The following is a 6,114-nucleotide window of genomic DNA, read 5'->3' as shown; positions in this document are numbered from 1 at the left end:
CATCCCAGGACCCTGGGATCAGGATCTGAGCCGAAAGCACTTAACCAACTGAGCCACTCAGGCACCCCTAGTTCCATGTTTTTATTTTATTTATTTATTTATATTTATTTATTTTAAATGATTCAGAATGTGATACTGACTTTTTTTTTTTTTTAAGATTTTCTTTATTAATATGACAGAGATCACAAGTTGGCAGAGAGGCAGGCTGAGAAAGAGAGCGGAGGCGGGGGTGGAGCAGGCTCCCTGCTGAGCACAGAGCCTGATGCTCAATCCCAGGACCCTGGGATCATGACCTGAGCTGAAGACAGAGACTTTAACCCACTGAGCCACCCAGGTGCCCCTAGTTCCATGTTTTTAAATAACATGCTGATAATGCCTAGATTTACATTCCCAGCCCTAAGCTTTAGTTGTAGGTTTTGCTTGATATCTCCACTTGGATGTCTGTCCGACAAGCATCTCAAACTTAGCATGACCAAAATAGAACTCTTAAGTCATCCCCTCCAACCCACCCATCACAGTCCTACCCATCTTAATAAATAGTTCCACCATACACCTGGTGATCAGACATCCCATAGTCCTCTCCTTTCTTTCTCCTTTCCCAACCTTCTTTTGAGACAGTCCATTAGTGTGTCCTGTTGGCTCTGCCTCGGGACTAGATCCCAAATCCATTTCTATCTCACCTGCTTATTGTCATCATTCTGGATTGAGTCACCATCCCTTCTCATCCGGCCTACTTCAGTAGCTTCTGTACTAAACTCCATGCTCCCATTTTTGTCTTTTCCCTCATAGTTGATTCTCCAAAGGTAGCTAAAGTGACTCATTAAAAAGTAAAACAGAAATGTAGCTCCCTTGTGTAAAATTCTTTAATAGATTTCCATTGAGATTAGAGTAGATCCAAACTCCTTACAATGACCCATGGGTCTTACATAATCTGGCCCCTGCCAACCTTAATAACCTCAGCTCAGCCCACCCCCACCCCCTTTTTTCACTACCTGTATCCATGCCAGTCTTTTCCTATTGTTACCATACTCATACTATCTTCCTTCCTTACGCCCACTCTTTTCTCTGCCTGGAATAATTTTCCAGTCCTTCAAAAGGCTCCATAATGCAATGCACATTCTAAATAAATGACTTTTATATGGTGCTGTTTCCCCAATAGGTAGAATACATAGGTCTGGGAATCAGAAGTTGGGAGAATGAGATCCCCACCTTCCTTCACTTCTAATGGCCCATTTTGGGAATTTGTACTTCCCATTCTTGAAACTCTGGATTCTGAATAGTTACGAGTCCTAAAAAGACATACTTCCACTATGGCTGTCAACTGCACTCTCTAAGCTCTTCATGCCAAGGAGCCCTTGCCAACTTCTCAAAGAAGACTTTCCTAACTACCTTCTCAGTAGAATCCCTCCCACTTCTAACACTTCTAGTTGTTCTCTGTCATACTATTCTGTATTATTTTCTTCACAGTACCCATGAATATCTGAAATTATCCTATTAATTTCTTGCTTATTGCTTCTTACACTCCACTGGAATATAAGTGCCACAAGGGCAGGAATCTTCTCTATTTTCTTCATCACTATAGCCTTAGTATCCAGAACAGTTCTTGACATATAGTTGGTGCTAAGTAAATATTTGCTAACTAATGAATGAGTGTATATGTGAGACTTTCAAACTTTCTGACAAGTCATCTAGAATGTGTTTGGAGGTTGTTCATATTGAAAATAAGGAAGCCAACTCTAATATCTTAAATTAGGCTTCTTGAGAAGCAGACTCTGATATTGAGATTAGCACACAGGAAGTTCATGAGGGAGTGCTCCAGGGATCAACACTAGTGGAAAAGAAGAGAAGAAAGTAGGATTGGATAGAGAGAAAAGTGTGGCTGTGATAGTCCCTCAAACGGCCACAGTCAATCCCAGTGGGGACCTCAAAGCTAGGATAGCTCTTCCAATTGGGTCCAGATCACAGTGGGTGGGAACAAGACTTATATTCCTATAATAATCTGTTATTAGACATAGGCTACCCTGGGTAGGAGGTGTGCAGACACCTGCAATAGTTCTGAGGGCTGCAATGAACACTCATCGCCTCCTTCCTCTACTGGCCATCTATTTTAGTCTCACTCTCAAGTAGCATCTTTGGTGCTCCTGATGGCTTACCTGGTAATAAGACCCAGACATTCAGGGGAGTCAGTTAAGCATCTGCCTTTGGTTCAGGTCATGATCTTAGGGTCCTGGGATTGAGCCCCGTGTTGGACTCTCTGCTCAGTGGGGAGTCTGCTTCTCCCTCCCTCTCTCTCTCTTTCTCTCTCAAATAAATAAATAAATAAATAAATCTTAAACAAACAAACAGAAACTCCAGACCTTCAGATTTTAAGGCTCTGAGTCCCTGGTCACTATGCCATTCTCAGGCTGTAGCTCCTACTTTTGTATATTTATTATCAAAATTAGAAATAAGAGTACCAAGAGGTGTTCAAATGGATCACCTGAGAGGAAGACAAACTCTTTTTTGTGTAACAGCAGCCTTAATCTCCTCCTGGTGATCAATGCCAATTACCTTTGCCAGTATGGTGATTCCTCTGCCCGCCCTCCAGTCCCTTGGCATGAGGAACTTCGAGAACACAGTTGACAGCCATGGTGGAAGTATTTCCTTTTAGGACTCTTAACTATTTAGAATCCAGAGTTTCAAGAATGGGGAGGACAAATTCCCAAAACGGACCATTAAAAGTGAAAGAAGGTGGGGATCTCATTCTCCCACCTTCTGATTCCCAGACCTACGTATTCTACCTATTAGGGAAACAACACCATAGAAGAGTCATTTATTGGGCGCCTGGGTGGCTCAGTGGGTTAATGCCTCTGCCTTCAGCTCAGGTCATGATCCCAGGGTCCTGGGATTGAGCCCCACATCGGGCTTTCTGCTCAGCAGGGACCTGCTTTCTCTCTCTGCCTGCCTCTCTACCTACTTGTGATCTCTGTCAAATAAATAAATAAAATCTTAAACAAAAAAGAAGAGTCATTTATTTACAATGTGCATTGCATTATGGAGGATGGCATGCCATCTTCATAAGATGTTGTTTCTGAGCCAGTTACTCTATCGTGTTAGTTACTTCTAGGTATTGCAGTGTGTGATATGAACAGTGTATCTCTTGGTCATATATGTGTTCCAGCACTTCCTTTAATGTTAAGTAGGTCTCTTCATCTGACACTGTGGTATATAGAATCTCATAATAGAGGATTAAACATTCCATGTATTTGGATAACGGTACTGGCTGAAGGACCTTGGATAGAAAAAGGAAATCCATACCTAGAATATGTGTCTATTCTTGTCAAAATGAATGGCTACCACTTCCAGGGGTAATAGTATCCAATATAGTCATTCTCTTGGAGGGACTGTATCATATTGAGCATTCAGCATTGGTTTCTGTTGTGAAAAAATTGGATATTCAGTGATGGTAGTAGCTAGACCAGCCTTGTTAAGTAGGACCCATGCTGTTGCATCCACATATAGCTTCCATCCCTGCTACCGTGACAACTCCATTCATGTGCCCATCAAGCAAGTCCTGGAGTGGCTGATGACAGAAGCCTGTCTATCACTGGACGATATGTGGTTTGTTAGTGCCTCTTCTATGATGGATGTTCTTTGATGGGCATTAGCTTATGAAATAAAGATTATCACTCTGTGCCCACTTCATACATTCATCTGCATGGCTTTACCCCAATCCTCATTGTCCCCTAATCTTCCAAGCTTTCTGCTTCCAGACCCCTGGCCAGATGGCCAAGTTATTCAGCAGTGCCCATGAATCCCTGCATGTTCTATTTCAGGCCACTTCTCTTTCCATGAAAAGTGGTGAAATCTTTCAAGATCATGCTGAATGAGGCAGCAGTGCAGCCACTGTCGAGCCATTTGGGAATCCATCTCAGGCTTTTCCTTCTTATATCAACTGATCATTGAAATGTGAGTTGAGCAGTGGTCTACTGGTAAATACTTAACAACCAGCTTTCTGAAAACGCGATAAAATATCGCCTTTCTGAAAAGGTGATAAAAGGCGATAAAACCACATAAAAATATGTGATTTGTAGCATTCGCTCATTTTCATGGTATAAATACTTCTACTACCATCAGTTTCAAATTATCTACGTGATGTCAACAGGATGGCAACATTCCTGAAAATTTAACAATGAGCTCTCATGAGCCGATATAAATTGGCCCCAGAACAGCATCAGAGCTGAGGGAGAGGTGGCATCCAACAGTGGTGGTTGATTGAGCTACATGTCTACTACCTGTGCTTACACAGCTCTCTTGTGCTCTCTAGTTTTATTGATGTTAAATCCTAGAGGTATCTCTTCCATCTGGGCCTATCTCACCTTATGGTGGGGAGAATGTGATAGAACCCAGAACATGAGGGGCTGTTTTAGTGTCTTGGTCACTGGATGTTCAATAATGAGGTACCTGTCTCAATCAGGGCCCGGTAGTATTCCAAAGGCTGTCTTTCAAAAGGCGTGTAATTCTGTGTTGCAGTTGATATGGCTTTGATCCAGAACCTGTGGCTCTATACTGTGATTCTCCAACTGGGGTTACAAAAAATCCACATAGCATCTTTTTCCATCACTGATGCCCCTAATACTGTAGGATCTGTTAGGCTGTATGGTCCAAGAGGCCAGCCGTTTGTCCTCCAGCCTGGACCTGTGGCAGTCCTTTCTCACTTATGGACCCCTTGAAAAAAATCCATCCTGGTATGTGAGTTGTTACCTAGTATGTGAGTTGGAGCAGTGTTTTTTGGGATATATTGCTTCCAGACCTTGAAGAGACCTACCTAGCAGGCACTGTGCTCCTTACACGTGATGGCAAGGAAGAGATGTCCCCACACAGTGAAGATCACTAGACTCTAAAATATTACTTATGTGGAAGGCTCTCTCTCTGTCTGTCTTTTTTAGGGTGAAGGGGCAGTGAGAGAGTGAGAATCTTAAGCAGGCTCCACGTCCAGCATGGAGCCTAACATGGGGCTCAATCTCATGACCCTGATATCATGACCTTGAGATCATTACCTGAGGCAGATGCTTAACCAACTGAGCCACGCAGGCATCCTGCTTCTGAATCTTTTAAGGTTTGTCTCCCTCAAGAATGCATGTGAATTACCAAGGCCTCCAATCTCCTAGCCATTGTTTATTTGGTCTAGCTAGTATGATGTCATCGATTTCCCAGACCACTGTGATATTCTGTGGGAGGTCCAGCTGGTTCATGTCTCTTTAGACTATGTTATGACAGAGGACGGCAGAGTTTTAACATAGCACTGGGGCAAATCTATAAATGGACACAGTCACATGCACCAAAGGAATGTGAATTGTTTCTTTTTTTTTTTTTTTGGATGGGGATAGAAAGAGTCAGTTTGCTGGATCATTGCTGCTTACCATAGCCAGAGTCCATGCTAATCTGCTCTAGCAAAGATGACACACCTGACAGCAGCTAAAATTGGGGATACTATTTAGTTAGGTTTGTGATAGTCAGTTGCCATTCTCCAAAATTTGTCTGGATTTGGCAGAGGCCTGGCCAGTAAATTAAATGGAGGTATGACAGGGACTATCACCCATCAATCTTTTATATTTATTTATTTATATTTTATTTATATGTTATACTTATTGATTTTATTTACTTATTTATATATTTTTATTTATTGGTTTGTTTTAAAGATTTTATTTATTTGACATAGAGAGACACAGTGAGAGAGGGAACACAAGCAGGGGGATTCGGGGAGGGAGAAGCAGGCTTCTCGCCTAACAGGGAGCCCGATGCAGGGCTTGATTCCAGGACCCTGGGATCATGACCTGAGCCAAAGGCAAATGCTTAACGACTGAGCCACCCAGGCACCCCCCATCCATCTTTTAGATCTTGAAGGGAGGCAACAATTTTGACCTTCTTTCTCTCATTCCTTTATAATGTGATAAAATATATACAACATAATGGTTACCATTTTAACCATTTGTTAGTGTGCAATTCAGTGGTATTAAGTATATTCACATTGATGTGCACGTACTTGTCTCTAGAACTTTTTCATATTTCAAACAGAAAACCTGTACCATTAAACAAGAAATCCCCATTTCTACCTCTCCTTAGCCCTTGGCA

Source organism: Martes martes (genome assembly GCF_963455335.1).
Source record: "Martes martes genome assembly, chromosome: 2".
NCBI lineage: Eukaryota > Metazoa > Chordata > Mammalia > Carnivora > Mustelidae > Martes > Martes martes.
Note: the sequence above shows the minus strand (reverse complement) of the source record.